General features: G+C 42.6%; 1 protein-coding gene across 3 annotated transcripts in view; it reads left to right on the forward strand.

Annotated features, from left to right (window-relative positions):
• The window catches only part of PC (pyruvate carboxylase), a 108,865-nt gene that overhangs the window by 7,929 nt on the left and 80,719 nt on the right, over window positions 1–20,217 (forward strand). The window lies entirely within an intron of this gene.

Here is a 20,217-nt window from a genome sequence, read left to right on the forward strand (position 1 = left end):
CTACCCCTGGGTTTCTGTGTAATGCTACGATTATTCAGAAGTTACTTTGGCTGAAAAAAAAATTGGTTTTCAATTTGTTCAAGTTACAAATTAAAAAATCTAGTTCTTCCTTTATGGGGCTAGTCTTCCAAGTTTAGCTTTTAGGTGTAGCCTACAATCTTTCTGTTCTATTTATGATTCTAGAAAAATTTAATAATCACTTTGAAGGGACCTTTTGATTAATACTTGATCTCATTTGCAAACTTAATTCATTTGAAAAATTTAAATTAAATTGATAAATTACATTCAACTTCCTTTAATTATTTTAATATTTCCAGTTATCTGATTAACAGACAGACATGCCTAACCTTTTAATAATTCCTGTAATTCTAATAAATTAAGCTGACTCTTAAATTTTCTTAAACATCCCTGTATTCCTATGCTTTGTTTTATAAAACAGCTTTATTGAGGTATTTAAGAAATTTTTTTATTGAAGTTGTTGGGGTGACATTGGTTAATAAAATGATAGGTTTCAGGAGTACAGTTCAATAACATATCATCTGTATCTTGCATTGTGTGTTCACCACTTGAAGTCAAGTCTCCTTCCATCACCATTGATCCCCCCTTTGTCCTCTTCTCCCTCCCCCGCCCCCTTTCCCTCCATAATCACCTATTGTCTGTGAGTTTGGTTTTTTTTTTGCTTAATCCCATATTGAAGGTTTTTTTTTTTTACGGAGACAGAGAGAGAGAGAGTGTCAGAGAGAGGGATAGATAGGGACAGACAGACAGGAACGGAGAGAGATGAGAAGCATCAACTCATATTTATAGCACTTTAGTTCATTGATTGCTTCTCATATATGCCTTGACCAGGGGACTTCAGCCGAGCCAGTGACATCTTGTTTAAACCAGCAACCTTGGGCTCAAGCCAGGACCATGGGCTTAAAGCCTGTGACCATGGGATCCTGTCAGTGATCCCGTGCTCAAACCGGCAACCCCTCAATCAAGCTGGTGGGGCTGTGCTTAAGCCAGCAACCTTGGGATTTGGGACCTGGGACCTCAGTATCCCAGCTCAGTGTGCTCTGTCCACCATGCCACCACCAGTCAGGTTCATCCGACAGTTCTTACTGGCACTGGTTAATAAGGTCATGGATTTGGTGTTTATGGATGAGGTCCTAATAGGTTTGATGACTCACCCAACTTCACCAGTAAGAGGCAGAGCCAAGCTTTGAAAACAGCATCCTGATTCCTGGCATTGTGTTCTTTCTGTTACATGGGATATTCGTGTGCTGTCCCAGTGTCAGTGCACAGGGCTGAAAAGACCAACTTAAAGCTCTATCTTGCTAAGTTGTCTCTTGAGGGGTATTTGTAGCTTCTATATAGAGCCCTTTATTGTCACTTATACTTGTGCCTCTCCTGCCTACCATGTTACCTGAGTCTATTTTGTAAGTTCTGGAGGTTTTCTTCAGCCTTTCCAGATTTATTTATTTATTTGAGAGAGAGAGAGAAAGAGAGAGAGAGAGAGAGAGACAGGAAAGGAGCAAGATGGTGAGAAGCATCAACTCAGTTGCTTTCACTTCAGTTGTACATTGAGTTTTTGAGGGCCGGGCTGTGCCAGTGTCCCCTTGCTCAAGCCAGTGACCTTGGGCTTTTCATGCCAGTGACCTTTGGGATCTTGTGGATGATGCCCATGCTCAGAGCCAGTGACCTCGGGATTTCAAACCTGCAACCTCAGCATTTCGGGTCAATGTTTTATCCACTGCGCCAGCACAGGTCCGACATAGCCCTTTCCAGATTCTGACTAGACCTTTCCAACAGGTTGCAAAGCAGCCATTTGTGTTTTTGCTGACCTGGGCCATCTTTTCATCCCTTTTTACTTCTGATATTATTTTTTTCCTCACAAAGACATCATAATATTTTATTTAACATACATCTGTGTGTGAGTATAAGTGTGTAGTCCACATAGTGCTTTTGTTCCTACCAGGAGTTGTCTGTTCTTTTTTATCTGTATTTATAAGAAAAAGTCTAATAGTTCTTGTTCTGTGTCTAGGAAGTCATTTTTCCCTTTGGGACAGCACTTTTCAGAAGACCTAAGAGTTTTCTTAGTGCAGGAGAGCTCTGTCGTTCCTCCTGTAGACCGGAAGCTTGGCCACATGCTGTGAGCCCCACGGCGCAGAGACTGTCACTGTTTTCTGGGTCCGTGGTTGGTCCGGCACCCAGCATGTGCCTGTCCATTGTTCACATTTGCTGAACATCATCCCAGACACCTTTGTATGCTTATAGATTTATAGAAAGTTCTGGAGCCAGGAGTCCAAAGTCAGAGTATGGGCAGGCTGAGCTCCACTGAAGGCACTCGGGGAAGATACCTCTTTGCATCTTGCAGCTTCTGATAGCTGCCAGTGATCCTTGGTATTTCTTGGCTCGCGGATGCCTCCCTCCAGCCTCTCTACTTCTGATATTATTAAGTGGCAGTTTCAATAGTTGGCAGAATAAATTCCCCATGATCCAATCCTGAGTTTTCTCAATTGATTGAATGGTTTAAGAAGGGCAAAAGTTATGACTGTGCAGTATTCCAAGAAATTGTTCTTTCCGCAAACATGGACTGTGCATCCATGGGCACAGCTCTTTCCTGGACGCTACACACTACAAGAGCTCTTTGCCCTGGGTTGCTTATCCTGTGGCTGGAGGGAAAAGGAGTGCGTGGCCGGGACACAGTACATGGTCAAGTAGTGACTAGTGAGTAAGGGACAGTCATGACTGCCATTTACTGAATGCTGTTTCTGTCACAGGTAAAATGCTTAAATGCAAAGATGTGTGCAGAAAATTATCAGAGAAGTGGCTCAAAGCAGGGCTCTGGAGTTGGTTAGGGGTAGCATTCAGACTTAGTCCTTTACCAGCCCTGTCACTTCCGGCAAGTTACTTAACCTCCATTAGCTTTTTTTTTTTTTTTACAGAGACAGAGAATCAAAGAGAGGGATAGATAGGGACAGACAGACAGGAACGCAGAGAGATGAGAAGCATCAATCATTAGTTTTTCGTTGTGACACTTTAGTTATTCATTGATTGCTTTCTCATATGTGCCTTGACCGTGGGGCTACAGCAGACCGAGTGACCCCTTGCTTGAGCCAGCAACCTTGGGTCCAAGCTGGTGAGCTTTGCTCAAACCAGATGAGCCCGCGCTCAAGCTGGCGACCTTGGGGTCTCGAACCTGGGTCCTCCGCATCCCAATCTGACGCTTTATTCACTGCGCCACCGCCTGGTCAGGCTGTTTTATATTTTTAACATTTTTTTTTAATTAAAGATTTGTCTGCTAACCTCCCTTAGCTTTAATTAGCCCATCTATAAAATAGGGGCAGTGAGACCTTCCTCTGGGCTATTGGAGGGTTAAGAGAAACACCACGTAAAGTGGCACTCAGTACACATCATAGTGGTGGCTGTGTTAATGGTGCAAGGGAGAGAGGGAGAAGTTACAAGAGAACCACGCGGGGAGGAGAACTTGAGAGTTGGGGCCTACAGGTGGAGGGACTGTGTCAGGTGGGTGGCTACTCAGGAAGGAGCTCTTGGAGAACTGGCCCTTGAAGGAGGTGTCATAGTTTGTTTGGTTTTTTTTTTTATAGAGACAGAGAGAGAGTCCAGAGAGAGGGATAGATAGGGACATACAGACAGGAACGAAGAGAGATGAGAAGCATCAATCATTAGTTTTTCGTTGCGCGTTGCGACACCTTAGTTGTTCATTGATTGCTTTCTCATATGTGCCTTGACCGTGGGCCTTCAGCAGACCAAGTAACCCCTTGCTTGAGCCAGCAACCTTGGGTCCAAGCTGGTGAGCTTGTGCTCAAGCCAGATGGGCCCGCACTCAAGCTGGTGACCTCAGGGTCTCGAACCTGGGTCCTTCCGTATCCCAGTCCAACGCTCTATCCACTGTACCACCACTTGGTCAGGCGGAGGTGTCATAGTTTATGCATATGGTTTGGTAGAGAAGAGGGGACGACACCCAGGCAGTGGCACACGGAGCAAATGATGAAGATGAGAGAAGCCAGGCGTTGGGTGCAGACAGGGTGATGTGTCAGTCTCGCGGCAGGAGGGAGGTGATGGAGGCTCCACCAGGGTGGAGGTTTGCGTCAACTGTGTTCACCGCTGACCCCACAGGACCTTGGTGCTTAGGAGGCCTTGCTGAAAGAATGGATACTATTGGGGAGTGTCAGCATGAGGGTAGGGGAAAGTCATTCTCTGGATGTCCAGCAGCAAGTTGGGATTTGAGACGGTCTCTGGGATGATTGAGCTGGTCACCACCACAGGTAATGGCTTTTGTAAAACGCTTCTGGAAGTAGTGGGTCGGCTGACCCGGAATGGGGAGGGAGGTCAGAGCGCAGGACTAGCTCTGAGGGGCAGTTGTTGCAGTTCAGGCATCCATCACTGGCACATGCATGGACTGGGGCTGGGGGGAGCGCTGGAAGGAAGAAGCAAGTACAGCGTGCTGCAGAAGAGTCACAGGGTGAAGTGCAAATGGGAAGACTTGCAGAGCTCTAGTTAGCAACTCGACGTCCATCCTGAAATGCGGAGCTGGAAAAGCAGCCCCATTCATGTAGCTGAAGGTAGCTACCCCAGGGCTGAGGCCAGGGGAAAAGTGGAGAGGCACAGAAATAGGAAATTGGGTTGCATTGCCACCCTTAGAGATGAGCTGTTAAGCGCAATTCAGAATTTCCCGAGAAAAATTGAGTTTGCTGGAGACAAGAGCAGTTGGTCCTGAGAGTTCACCTCCTGCAGTGTTACTTAGAGAGGAGAGGGTCTGGCAGAGACTGAGCTGGTTCCCCAGCTCTCACCTCACTGGGCCTTCCCTTTCCTCCCGGTCTGAGAGGCAGGTGTCGCTGACTGTTTCTGGGTGACGGAATAGCATGTGTTTGGGGCGGGGGGTGAGCCTCCTGCTGCTTGGGCAGGCCAGGCTGGAGGGACTAATCACAAAGGAAACACCTTCAGGACCCTGGTGCTCTCTCTTCACTTCCAGGGCAGACCAGGGGAAGCCGGCACTGTCCGCCAGTGTGGGGAATTACTCTGATGGCAGGAGAAGAGTTCTGAGATATCCTAAATTAAATGACAGCTGGTGGGAGAGAGAGGGAAGGAGAAAAGAGTAATTAACCAGTTAATAGCTGCTGCAGCTCTGAATCCAATTCCAGCTGCTACCTGAAAAGAAGTGGCTGACTACCAGCCGCCACCGCACCCTCACGCGTGGACTTTCAGGAGCGTTGTCCACAACTAGTCTCTGTGTCTTCCCTGTGGACTATGCACCTACCATAGGACCGCCCCCACTTCACCTTCTCCTCCTGCCCCTTGTCTGTAGCCAGTGTAGATTCTTTCCAAACAGCTTACATCCTTCTCCCCCCAAACGTAATGTATAGGAGCGCCTAGTCTGCCCAGAACTGCCCGCCCACAGGTTGTCTTCCCCACCTCGCCCACTGCCTGCTGCAGTGGTTCAGACTGCGTTCCCAGGACCTGGTCGGCGCGAGCGTAAACCTTTCCGTTCAGACATGCTTTCAGCCCTTTCAGCCATGAACATTTTTTTTTGGTCTTTGTTTGTTTTAAGTCATATATATATAAAACTTAAAATATATGTCTTTATATATTTTATATAAGTGCCTGGGTGCCATTCCCTCTTCTCTACCAACCCATATGACATATGTATATAAGTCTTTACTCATTTGAGAGAGAGAGAGAGAGAGTAGGAGGGGAAGGAGCAGGAAGGCTCAACTCCCATATGTACCTTGACCAGGCAAACCCAGGGTTTCAAACCAGCAACTTCAATGTTCCAGATAGACTATTTATCCACTGCGCCACCACAGGTCTGTTTGTTTTTTGCTTAACACTGAGCAAAACAATGTATATACGTATTTGTAGATGTTAGATATGAGAGGTCTTATTTAGTCTTGTTTTCCTTAGGTTTTTGGTGGTGGTGAGGGGAACATTAAGAGAGTGGGGTTCTGCGTTCTCAAAATGTGAATTTATAACTGCTTCTGCTTTTCTCCCAATTACTCGGTTTTCACGGTTTGTGCACTGGGACTTTGGAATGGCATTTGGTCAGAGCAGTCAGGCAGACACCTGCTGAGGAGCAGACTGCAGTCAAGAGGGGGATGGCATGCATTACCTTCTAAGAAAAGGGCTGAGTCTGTCCTGTAGCAGGCCTCTCTCTTTGTTGTTTACAACTGAAGCCAGCTCCCTTTCCCTTCCTGGCTGGAGAGAGTGCACAGCCTATAAGAGGCCTTTCCCCCAGGGGGGGTTAACGAAGGGAATTTCTGGGGCAGAGGGCAAATACAGCTATTCCTAGCAGATTTATGGCCCCAGAAGGACATTTCAGCCACTGCCTCTGAGATTTTTGTCTCAAATCAGCCAGCCTAGCAGGGTAAGCCCAGGGGTCTAGTCAATGATGGGGTCCCAGCCAGGGGTCTCTGACGTCTAGTTTGTTACTTATCTATGACAGTTCTAACACTAAACGTTTTTTTCTGCAACACCAACAAATTCTCTGACTCTGACACCAACTGAGTGTCCTGCCATTTAATTCAGTTCTGACACTAACCACCCCGTTTGTGCAGACCTCACAGGTGAAGCACTCAGTTCCATTAGACAGCCCCTACTTCAGATGCCAGTCACAAGTCCTAGGTCGCCTAGAAGCTGTACTTCTGACCAGATAGCTATAAATAGGGAATTCCCACAAACCCTTCCTTACGTTTGATTATTTGCTATAATGATTCACAGAACTCAGAGAAACACTTTACTTATGTTTACTGATTTATTATAAAGGTTACAAATGTCAGTCAGATGAAGGGGTACTTGGGGTGAGATCCAGAAGGGTCCCAAGAACAGGATCTTCTGTCCCCATGGAGTTGGAATGTGTTACTCTCCTGGCACCTGGATGGGTTCTCCAACCAGGAAGCAATCTGAACCCTGTTGTTTAGGGTATTTATGGAGGTTCCATTACATAGATGTGACTGGGCCTCTCCCTTCCACGGAAGTCCAGAGGTGGGGCTGGAAGTTCCAACCCTCTAATTGTGTGGTTGGTTCTTCTGGCAACCAGCCCCTATCCTGAAGCCACCTAGGGGCCCATTAGGAGTCATTCATTAGCATAAACTCTGGTTGAAAGGGGCTTATTATGAATTTAAAAACAGTGCTTCTGGTACCTGACCAGGCGGTGGTGCAGTGGATAGAGCATCAAACTGGGATGCGGAGGACCCAGGTTCGAGACCTAGAGAACACCAGCTTGAGCGCGGGTTCATCTGGTTTGAGCAAAGCTCACTAGCTTGGACCAAAGGTCACTGGCTCGAGCAAGGGGTTACTCGGTCTGCTGAAGGCCCACGGTCAAGGCACATATGAGAAAGCAATCAATGAACAACTAAGGTGTCGCAACGCGCAACGAAAAACTAATGATTGATGCTTCTCATCTCTCTCTGTTCCTGTCTGTCTGTCCCTGTCTATCCCTCTCTCTGTCTCTGTAAAAAGGAAAACAAACAAAAAAATACAGTGCTCCTGGACCTGGCCAAGGGGCTCAATGGATAAAGTGTTGTCCTTGCATGCCACTGTAGCAGGTTCAATCCCTGGTCAGGGCACATATGAATAGCAATCAATGAGTAGACAACTAAATGGAACAATGAATTGATGTTTCTCTCTCATTCCCTTTCTCTCTGTCTCCCTCCCTCCCTTTCTTCCTCTCTTTTTCTCTGTCAAATCAGTGGAAAAAACAAAAGATATTCCTCTCACTCCTATTGTTCATGAAAGTCCAAGGTTTTAGAACTTGTAGCCCTGGCTGATTTGCTCAGTGGTAGGCCGTTGGCCTGGCATGCAGAAGTCCCGGGTTCGATTCCTGGCCAGGGCACACAGGAGAAGCACCCATCTGCTTCTCCACCCTTCCCCTTCTTCCTTTCTTTTTAAAAATTTTTTAAATTTTTTTATTTTTTTACAGAGACAGAGAGAGAGAGTCAGAGGGATAGACAGGGACAGACAGACAGGAACAGAGAGATGAGAAGCATCAATCATTTTCGTTGCGCATTGTAACGCCTTAGTTGTTCATTGACTGCTTTCTCATATGTGCCTTGACCTCAGGCCTTCAGCAGACTGAATAACCCCTTGCTGGAGCCAGCAACCTTGGGTCCAAGCTGGTGAGCTTTTGCTCAAACCAGATGAGCCTGTGCTCAAGCTGGTGACCTCGGGGTCTTGAACCTGGGTCCTCGGCATCCCAGTCCGATGCTCTATCCACTGCGCCACCGCCTGGTCAGGCCTTCTCCTTCCTTTCTATCTTTCTCTTCCCCTCCTGCAGCCAAGGCTCCATTGGAGCAAAATTGGCCCGAGCACTGAGGATGGCTTCATGGCCTCCACCTCAGGCCCTAGAATGGCTCCAATTGCAGCGGAGCAACACCCCAGAGGGGCTGAGCATCGCCCCCTGGTGGGCATGCTGGGTGGTCGGGCACATACCGGAGTCTGTCTATTGCCTCCCTGCTTCTAACTTTGGAACAATACAAAAAAAAAAAGAACTTGTTCCAGGAATCTGGAACAAGACCAGATACAGTATATATTTCTTATTCTATCTCAATAACACAGGGTGATTGTGGGATTCTGGGCTTGGATGGGCTGTTCTACCCTTACCATAAAATCATTTGAGATGATGCAGTGCCTTCTACCCTGAAAACTGAAGCAGAACAGTTAGTGATGAAGTGAAGGAGGCTTAGGTGTAACCCAGGAAACTTAGAGACACTACACTTAAACCTAATAGTCTCGTAACAGGTTTCCAAGTGCTAACCCAAAGGGTGAGGGCTTAACTTAAAAAATAAAAAGTTATGTATTTCATTTTTATTTTTTTAAACATTTTTTTTACGAGAAGAGAGAGAGAGAGAGAGAGAGAGAGAGAGGATAGGGGAGAAGGAGTAGGAAGCATCAACTTGTAGTAGTTGCTTCTCATATGTGCCTTGACCAGGCAAGCCCAGGGTTTTGAACCGGCAACCTCAGCGTTCCAGGTCGACACTTTATCCACTGCGCCACCACAGGTCAAGCTGAAGGATTAAAAAAATAATATATATATATATATATATATATATATATTATTTTTTTATTGATTTCAGAGAGAGAGAGGAAGAGGGAGAGAGAGCAACAGAACCATCCGTTTCTGTATGCCCCTTCACCAGGGATCGAACCAGCAACCTCTATGTGTCAGGATGATGTTCTAACCAGTGGAGCCATCCAGCCAGGGCAAAAAGTTATGTATTTTAACTAAATAATATTTGTGCCTGCTACAAACATTTAAATGTATTAAAAAATCCTTTTCTTCTCTTCCTCGTTGTAACCCAGTTTGGCTCCCTAGAGGCTACCTCTAGATAAACTATCTTGTCTATCCTTTCAGATCTGATGTGTTCATTAAAATATAAGTATATGTCTATTCCTTTTCCTCCTCCTTCCTCTCTCTGCTCCATGCCCTTTTTATTTATCAGTGTATCTTAGAGATCATTCTATATCCCTACAGATGTCTGCTGTGTAGCATTCCATATTTTATTTTTCCTTTTTGCCATATGTTCACTGTAAAATACATCACAGTTACAGAAGACATATTTAAAACACACACGCATTAAAACACAATAGTAAGCGAGCATCTGTGTTCCCATCCCCCAGGTTAAGGAATAAAAGATTAGGACCATGTAAGCCCCATGTACCCTCCCCAGTTGAAACCCTTTAACCTCCAGCTATTCTGATTTTTGTGATAATCATTCTTTTGGTTTTCTTGATAATTTTACCACTTATCAACCTCTGAATAACTTATTGTTTGGTTTTGCCTGTCTTTGGATATCACAGACATGGAGTCAATACTAGACATTATATTTGGGAACCATCCATGTGATACATGAGCTCCATTCATTTTCACTGTTGTGTAGCTGTCTACTGTATGAATGTACTACAGTGTCTTTATCCTTCCTACGCCAAGAAGCCGTTGGGCTGCTTCTATGTTTTTGTTCTTAGGAACAACACTGCTGTGAACATTCTTATATGTGGCTGCTGGTGTACATGAGCAATAGTTTCTCCAGGGTGTCAACTAGGAGCGGAATTGCTGGCACATCCACCACTTCTAGGTTGTGTGAAACTCGTCCCAGCAGCCCTGTGGAACACTGAGTGTATTCTGATCACCCACGCACTGGGAATTTGGACTGAAAATCTATGAGGGCTGTATTGTGATTACAGCTTCTGGGGTTTTGTTTGTTTGTTTCTCTAACTGCTCAGTGACAAGGATTGAGACACTTGATTTTTCTTGCAGGTAGCAGTTGGGAGTGTGGAGAGGTAGATTAGTTTCATTTCTGCTTTACGCTTTGCTGAGGGAGTACAGGCATACCTTGTTTTTTTGTTGTTTGTTTTGCTTTTTAATTTATTCATTTTAGAGAGGAGAGAAAGAGAGAGAGAGAGAGAGAGAGAGAGAGAGAGAGAAAGGGGGGAGGAGCAGGAAGCATCAACTCCTTGACCAGACAAGTACAGGGTTTCAAACTGGCGACCTAAGTGTTCCAGGTCGACGCTTTATCCACTGCACCACCACAGGTCAGGCCAGGCATACCTTGTTTTATTGTGTTTCACTTTATTTTACTTCAGAGATATGATGTTATTTATTGGGTTGGGGAATAAGTTCGTAGCGTTTTTATATTTTACAACGATTTGTTTGCTGTTTAGCAAAGGGTAAGTATTCATTCGATAAAACTCTTTCTGCTCTACAAAACTATGTTAATTGTATTTTTGCGTTATTTAATTTTTTATTAGTTTTGAGGCTTAGAAATGGAATACCCAGGAGGCAAAAATCAACATTTTCGACACCTGCTCTTCTTTGCTTTTCATCGAGGTCAAAAAGCTGCCGAAGCAGCCCGGGACATTTGCGACGTGTATGAAGAAGGTGTCATAGGCGAGTCTACAGCACGGAAATGGTTTGCAAAGTTCAAAAATGTTGACTTTGACGTCGATGACACGTGCCGCAGCGGAAGGCCTTCTGAATTCAATGAAGAACTGGGAAATGCTTGAAAAGAATGCCACGGTCAATAAGGAGCTCTACATTGCCCAGCTACACCGCGTGAATGAGGCTATTCGACTGAAAAGACCTGATCGACATGGTCAAACCATACTTCTTCACGACAACGCCAGGCCCCATGTTGCACAAGTCATCAAAGCCGCACTCCAAGAGCTCAAATGGGAGGTCCTTCAGCATCTGCCATATTCTCCGGACCTTGCACCGACCGATTCCCATCTTTTCCACTCCCTGTCAAACCATATGAAGGGCGTTACCTTCGATAACAAAGAGGTCCTTAAAAACTGGCTCAACAACTTCTTTGACACCAGACCAGGCGATTTTTGGCGGAACGGCATCAACAAATTGGTCAAGAGGTGGGAAGAGGTTGTAAACAGCAACGGCGAATATATAATTGATTAACTTATTGATATAATTATTGTTTTTTGTTTAAATAAAAGTCTTCGGTAAAAACGCTATGAACTTATTCCCCAACCCAATACAAATTGAAGGTTTTTGGCAGCCCTGTGTTGAGCAAGTCTCTCAACTACATTTTTCCAATAGCATTTGTTCACTTCGTGTCTCTAAGTCACATTTTGGTAACTCTTGCTATATTTCAAATGTTTTCATTATTATTTTATTTGTTTTGGTGATCTGTTATCAGTGATCTTTGATATGACTATTGTAATTGTTTGGGGTGCCATGAACCATTCCCATGTAAGATGGAGAACTTAATCGACAAATGTGTGTGTTCTGACTGCTCCACTGACCAGTCATCCCCCCCATTTCTCCCTTGGGTCTCCCTGTTCCCTGAGACACAACTATATTGAAATTAGGCCATTTCATAACCCTACAGTGACTTCTAAGTGTTCAAGTGAAAAGAAGAGTAACTTACCTCTCACTTTAAATAAAAAGCTAGAAATGATTAAGTTTAGTGAGGAAGTTAAGTAGAAAACCAAGATAGGCTAAAAACTAGGCTTCTTATGCTAACCAGTTAGCCAAGTAGTAAATGCAAAGGAAAAGTTTTTGAAGGAAGTTGAAAGAGCTACTCCAGAGAATACACAAATGATAAGAAAGCAAAACAGCCTTATTGCTGATATGGAGAAAGTTTTAGTGGTCTGGATAGAAAATCAAACCAGCTACAACATATCCTTGAATCAAAGTCTAATACGGAGCAAAGCCCTAACTGTCTTTAACTCTATGAAGGCTGAGAGGGGCAAAGAAGCTGCAGAAGAAAAATTTGAAGCTAGCAGAGGTGGGTTCATGAGGTTTAAAGAAAGAAGCCATCTATAGATGTTGCAGCAAGTTACCTAGATCAACTAAGATACATACATAGTTAATGAAGATGGCCACACTAAACAACAGGATTTCATTGTAGATGAAAAGCCTTATTCATATATTGGGAGAAGATACCATCTAGGACTTTCATAGCTAGAGAGCAGAAGCCAATGCCCTGATTCAAAGCTTCAAGGGACAGGCTGACTCTCTTCTTAGGGGCTAATGCAGCTGTGACTTTAAATTGAAGCCATTGCTCATTTACCATTCCAAAAATCCTAGGTCCAATAATCCTTAAGAATTATGCTAAATCTCTTCTGCTTATACTTTATAAATGGACTATCAAAGCCTGAATGACAGCACATCTGTTTACAACATGATTGACTGAATATTTTAAGTCCTTTCTTGAGACCTACCACTCAGAAAAGAAGATTCCTTTCAAAATATTACTGCTTATTGACAATGCACCTGGTCACACAAGAACTCTGGTGAGGATGTACAATGAGATTAATGTTGTTTTCATGCTTGTGAACACAACATCCGTTCTGCAGGCCACAGGTCAAGGAGTAATTTTGACTCTTGAGTCTTGTTATTGAAGACATTTTGTAAAGCTGTTGCCACTATGAATAGGGATTCCTCTGATAGATCTGGACCGAGTAAATAGAAAAACCTTTGGAAATGACTCACCATTCTAGAAGCCATTAAGAAAATTTGTGATTCATGGGAAGAGGTCAAACTACCAGCATTAATAGAAGTTTGGAAGAAGTTGATTCCACCTGTCGTGGAAGACTGTGAGGGATTCAAGACTTCAGTAAAAGAAAACTGCAGACGTGGTGAAATAGTAAGAGAACTAGAATTAGTGGAGCCTGAAGATAGGATTGAATTGCTGTAATCTCATGATAAAAGGTATTGCTTCTTATAAATGAGCAAGGAAAGTGGTTTCTTGTGATGGAATATACTCCTGGTGAAGATATTATGAAGATTGCTGAAACGACAACAGAGTATTTAGAATATTGCATAAACTTAGTTGATAAAGCAGTGGCAGGGTTTGAGAGATTGACTCCACTTTGGGAAGAAGTTAAATTGTGGGTAAAATGCTATCCAACAGCATCACTAGCTACAGAGCAATTGTTTGTGAAAGGACGAATTAGTCAATGCAACAAACTTCATTGTCTTATTTTAAGAAATTACCACAGCCGCCCCAACCTTCAGCAACCGCCACCCTGATCAGCAGCCATCGAGGCAAGACTCCACCTGCAAGATTGCCACTCACTGAAGGCTTAGATGCTGGTTAGTTTTTTTTAGCAATAGAATATTTTAAAAAAATAAAATATGTGCATTTTTTAAGAGATCATTTTATCACACACTTTGTAGAGTATAGTGTGAGCCTAACTTTATATGCATTGGGAAACTAAAAAATTCATGTGACTCTATTGTAATATTTACTTTATTGCATTCATCTGGAACAAAAGCCATACTATCTCCAAGGTATGCCGTTGGAAGGCCCAGCTTCACCTGGGGTAAGGTCACCTTAGACTTCTCTCCTTGAGTGGGCTCTGGGTTGTGCTCCTGTGCTCTTAAAGCCTTTGAATATGATGCCCTTTGCCTGTTCTGCAAATGCCCTCAGGACAAATGCTTCAGGGTTTGTCTCTCTGGGTTTAGATTCTGGTCTGAGTGTTCTTTATTTTCTTGCTAACTTGTTTATGCTTTTAAGAAAATTTGTGTGTATGTATGTGTATGTGTGTGTGTGTGCACACACAGATATATATACCTGTATTTTATCTAGCATTTTTAGGTGTTTTCAGCAGAAGGGATAGATGGTTGTCTAGCCCAACTAGAAAAACTCTTTTTTAACTTTAGTGTTTTTCAGTCAGGGTTCTTGCATCCCTTGGAATATGGCTTTCATTCTCACAGGTCTTTGGCTTTCCCACTTTGGAATAAGAACACCAGCATCACAGTGCAGGTACAGAAGTGGTATGGCCACTCCCCCAGAATTGTAGTCCTTTGATACTTGGGTTGAGCCTGAACATCTGTGTGTCTAATTAATTTCAAACTCATGTGACACTAATTTATCTCAAAGGCCACTTTGTGAGTTTGTAATGGAAGGTGGAATCATTGGGGTCTGCCCCTTTTAACGATCTGTGGTTGGCGCCTCTGTGTCAGGTAGGGCTTCCCAGAGGCTAGGTCCATTCCAATGTTCTGTAGATAGAGTTGCTTTTGAGAGCAGGCATGGCACACTGGCAGTTATTAATACATGTAGGATGATACGCTGTTTCCGCTCCTGGTCCCCCTTCCCACTTCTCTCCAGTAGCAGATTCTTACTTTTACAAAGTTCTTTTTCCAGATATTTTGCCCTTTTGATTTCTGAAACCCCCCATAATTCTCACATTTTTTACATTCCTGAGGAGATTGTGTGACTACCCCATTGTTACTCTGCTACTTCGAAGTGGTCTTGGTAAGTGTTCTTTCAGGCTGGCCTGATGGTGTTTTTAAGAAAGCTTTTATATATTTTCCTGTTGTCTGTATACCAAAAAGACTCCTTATTTTAATTAATTAATTAAATTAATTAATTTTAAACATTGATTTGTCGTTTCACTAACTTTAGTTTTTTTCTTATTGTGGTAAAATGCACCTAAAGTAAATTTACAGCCTTAATCATTTTTAAATGTAAAGTTCAGGGGTATTAAATACATTCACATTGTTGTCCAACCATCACCACCGTTCATCATTGTAACCCTTTTCATCTTATAAAACTGAAACTCTGTCTCCATTAATCAGTAACTTCCATTTTTCCCTTCCCCCAGGCCCTGGCAACTGCCATTTTACTTCATGTTTTTTCATGTGTTTATTGGCCATTCATATATCTTTGAGAAATGTCTATTCAGGTCCTTTGTCCATTTTTGAATAGTTTGTTGTTGAGATTTAGAAGTTCTCTGTATATTTTGGTATTTATACCTTACAAGGTATATGATTTGCAAATCTTTTCTTCCGTTCTGTGAGTTGCTATTTTACTCTGAATAATGTTTTTTAATACACAATTTAAAATTTTTTCATGGGCCCTGGACAGTTGGCTCAGTGGTAGAGCATCAGCCTAGTGTGTGGATGTCCCGGGTTCAATTCTTTTTTTTTTTTTTTTTTTTTTTTTGGTGACAGAGAGAGACAGAGAGGAAGGGAGATAGGTGAGAAGCATCAATTCTACATTGCAGCACCTTAGTTGCTCATTGATTGCTTTCTCATAGGTGCCTTGATGGGGAAGGGGCTCTAGCTGAGCCAGTGACCCCTTGCTCAAGCCAATGACCTTGGGCTCAACCAGCAGTGACCTTTGTGCTCATAGAATGAGTTAAGAAGTGTTCCCTCATCTTCAATTTTTAGGGAAAATTTTATTAAGGATTGTTGTTAGGCCTTCTTTAAATGTTTGGTAGACTTCACCGATAAACCATCAGGTCTGGGGCTTTTCTTTATTGGAAGATTTTTTGATTACTGATTTAATCTTTTTACTGGATAAAGATGTATTCAGATTTTCCATTTCTTCATGATTTTTAGTCTTGGTAAGTTTTGTGTTACTAGGCATTTGTCCATTTCATTTAGGTTATCCAATTAATATATTGGTGTATAATTTTGCATAGATGTCTCTTACAACCTTTTTATTTCTGTAGAACCAGAATCAGTAATGTTTCCACTTTCATTTTTAGTGATTTGAGTCTTGTCTCTTTTTCTCTTAGTTCTTCTAGCTAAAGATTTGTCAGTTTTGTTGATCTTTTCAAAGAACCAACTTTTTTGGTTTCATGGATGTTTTGTTTTTTCTATTCTCTACTTCATTTATCTCTGATGTTAATCTTTACTATTTCCTTATTTTATTTATTTATTTATTTATTTTGTTAACTTTGGGTTTAGTTTGTTCTACTTTTTGTAGTTCCTTAAGTTGTAATGTTAGGTTGTTTTTTTAATGTAAGCTATAAATTTCCCCTTAACACTGCTCTCACTGTGTCCCATAAGCTTTGGAATTTTGTGGTTTCATTTTCATTTATTTCTCAATATTTTCTTATTTCCCTTGTGATTTCTTCTTTGATCCATGAGTTGTTTAAAAGTGTGTTAATTTCCACAAACTTATGAATTTTCCATTTTCCTTTTGTTATTCTAACATCCTGTTGTTATCAAAGATTTTTTTTATGATATCTGTCTTTTAAAATCTGTTGAGATTTAATTTGTGGCCTAACATATGGTCTATCCTGAAAAATATCCCATGAGCACTTGAAAATAATGTGTATTCTGTACATGTCTTTTAGACATAATTTATTGTGTTGTATTTGTCCTTTATTTTCTTCTTTATTGTTTATCTGATTGTTCTATCCAGTACTGTGAGTAGGGTATTGAAGTCTCCCAATTATTATTGTAAAACTATTTCCCCTTAAATTTTGTCAATTTTTGCTTTGTATATTTTGATGTGTAAATATTTATAATTGCTATATTTTCTTACAGTATTAAAACTTTTGCCCTGGCCGGTTGGCTCAACGGTAGAGCGTCGGCCTGGCGTGCAGGAGTCCCGGGTTCGATTCCCGGCCAGGGCACACAGGAGAAGTGCCCATCTGCTTCTCCACCCCTCCCCCTCTCCTTCCTCTCTGTCTCTCTCTTCCCCTCCCGCAGCGAGGCTCCATTGGAGCAAAGATGGCCCAGGCGCTGAGGATGGCGCTGTGGCCTCTGCCTCAGGTGCTAGAATGGCTCTGGATGCAACAGAGCAATGCCCCAGATGGGCAGAGTATCGCCCCCTGGTGGGCATGCCGGGTGGATCCCGGTCGGGCGCATGCGGGAGTCTGTGTGACTGCCTCCCGGTTTCTAGCTTCGGAAAAATGAAAACAAAACAAAACAAAAAAACCAAAAACAAACCACAACTTTTATTGATCTATAATGTCCTTCTTTGTCTCTTGTAACCTTTTTTATTTAAATTCTATTTTGCCTGTTATTTATGTAGCCATGCCTGTTCTCTTTTGAATACTATATGCATGGACTCTATCTTTCCATCCTGTGGTTCCCCACCTGTGTCTTTGGATCTCAAGTGAGTCTCTTGTGAAGAGCCAATACATAGTTGGATCATATGTTATCTATTCTGCCTTCTGATTGGAGAGTTCAATTTACTTATATTTCAAGTAATTGCTGATAATGAGGAACTTACTTTTGTCATTGTGACTTTTGTTTTCTATATGCCTTATAGCTTTGTGTCCCTCATTTCATACATTACTGGGTTTTTTGTGTGTTTAGTTGATTTTTTGTAGTGGAATGTTTAAATTTCTTTCTCATTTTCTTTTGTGTGTGTGTATGTATTTTATTGTCTTTTTGAATTAACAAATGAACCTTTACTAAAAGCCTGCTGTGTGCCAGGGGCTGAGTGCTTGCCCACCTGTCATATCTCTTGTCCCTTTAGACTCACAGCAGCGGGGATGCACATGGCAGCAGCCCTGTTTCACTAAAGAATCCGAAAGGTCAGCCTGTGGGGTTTCCCGTTGATTATCTATAATCTCCTTCTATTGGGCTGTGGAGACAAGAAGGGGTACTAGCTGCTCGTGCTTCATGTATCTAGGTTGTTAACAATGACTTTGACATTTCTACTGCTTCTGCCTGCTGTCAGCACGCTTCAGGGCTGCTGCGCTTCATCTGTAGCAGAGGATGGAGATGAAGAGGAATGCAGCGGACTGACTGGGAGTCACGCTCTGGAGTCAGAGTGCTGTGTTCAAGTCTTGGACTAATTAAAACTTAACTAGGTAGGCCAGCCTGGATGGTTGGCAGTTATGTATTGAAAATGTCACACATAAAAGATTCACATATGTGTGAAGGATCATAGCAGCATCATTCGTAATAGTCAAATAGTGGAAACAATCTAGATATTTATCAACCAGTGGGTGGTATATTCATAAAACAGAATGTTACTCGGCTTCAGAAAGGAGTGAGGTACTGATAGATGCTGTGATATGGATGGACCTTGGAAGCTTGCTGAGTGAAAGAAGCCGTACACAAAAGGCTTTATCTATTTATTGTATTGTATTTTATATGACCTTTTTATCACATGTCCAGAATAGGTAAATTCTTAGAGACAGAAAGTGGATTGGGGTGGCAGAAGCCAAGGGGGAAGGAGAAATGGGAAGTGGCTATTAATGGTACTGAGGTTATTTGGGGGGGGGCAGTATTTGAAGATGTTCTGGAATTAGTGGTAATATTTGCACAACATTTTGTCTACACCAAAAACTACTGAATTGTGCACTTTAAAATAGTTAAAATAGCCTGACTAGGTGGTGGTGCAGTGGATAGAGTGTTGGACTAGGATGCAGAGGACGTAGGTTCGAGACCCCGAGGTTGCCAGCTTGAGCGCGGGCTCATCTGGCTTGAGCAAAGCTCACCAGCTTGGACCCAAGGTCACTGGCTCGAGCAAGGGGTTACTCGGACTGCTGAAGGCCCACGGTCAAGGCACATGTGAGAAAACAATCAATGAACAACTAAGATGTTGCAACGAAAAACTGATAATCGATGCTTCTCATCTCTCTCTGTTCCTGTGTCTATCCCTCTCTCTGACTCTCTGTCTCTGTAAAAAAAAAAAAAAAAAGGCAGAGAAAAACACGGAAAAAAAATTTAGCAAACTAAAAGCTTAATCACATTGTATCAGACTCATCTCTCTTCTTTGTCAATACATCTATACATTTTGTACATATTTGTAACCAGAGTATGTGCATTATTAGTTGCATGTGTCAAACAAGTCCCTGGTTATGTCAATTTACCATGATTTGATTCAGTTTTCTTTTTTAAGACTTTTTTATCTTTATTTTTATTTTTATTCATTTTTTAGAGAGGAGAGAGAGAGAGAGAGAGAGAGAGAGAAGGGGGAGGAGCAGGAAGCATCAACTCCCATATGTGCCTTGACCAGACAAGTGCAGGGTTTTGAACCGGCGACCTCAGAGTTCCAGGTCGACACTTTATCCACTGCACCACCACAGGTCAGGCCACTGATTCATTTTTTAAAATTATACTTCTGCCTGACCCATGGTGGCATAGTGGATAATGAGTCAGCCAGATGCTGAGGTTGCAGGTTTGAAACCTGAGGTTACCAGTTTGAGTGCAGGGTCACCAGCTTGAGTGTGGGGTCACCAACATGACCTTGAGGTCACTGGCTTGAGCCCAAGGCTGCCAGCTTGAGCAAGGGGTTGCTGGCTCAGCTTAAGCCCGACATCCGTGATCTGGTCCCCAGTCAAGGCTTGTGTGAGAAGCAATCAGTGCACAACTAAATGGGGCAACGAGTTGATGCTTCTTATCTCTCTCCTCTCTCCTCTCTCTCTCTCTCTCTCTCTTCCTCCATTCCCTTCTCTCTCTCCCTTAAAAAAAAAAATGGATGCTTCCTACTTTATGCCTGGCACTTAGGAACAACTCTATAAATATTTATTGAATTATCTACACTTGCTATTCCTATCTCATTAGTGTGGACAATTGCAGTTTAGCTCTAATTACCTTATTATTTCAGATTGTTTCAAAGAAGATAATACCCCTTAAATGATGTGCTTTTCAATAAGAGCTCTTCTCCATTTTCCATTTGTAAGCAGTGTATATATTTTTTCCATTTAGAAAATGGCATGTTTACGTTTTTTTTATCACAAAGGTAATATCTGCTAATTTTAAGAGATTCTGGCAATGGTCTTGCCTGGACCAGAGCCTTTAGCTTTTAGTAGCCTCTAAACAATTGCTCATCTGCAAAGGAGCTTCTTCCTCTTCTTTTTTATTTAAAAAAAATTTTTTTTTGGTGTTGTTTTTTTTTAAAGCCAAGCACTTTTATTTATTTATTCATTTTAGAGATGAGAGGGAGAGAGAAGGGAGGAGCAGGAAGCATCAACTCCCACATGTACCTTGACCAGGCAAGCCCAGGGCTTTGAACCAGTGACCTCAGCATTCCAGGTCAACACTTGATTCACTGCGCCACC

Source organism: Saccopteryx leptura, chromosome 1 (genome assembly GCF_036850995.1).
Source record: "Saccopteryx leptura isolate mSacLep1 chromosome 1, mSacLep1_pri_phased_curated, whole genome shotgun sequence".
NCBI classification, from domain to species: Eukaryota; Metazoa; Chordata; class Mammalia; order Chiroptera; family Emballonuridae; genus Saccopteryx; species Saccopteryx leptura.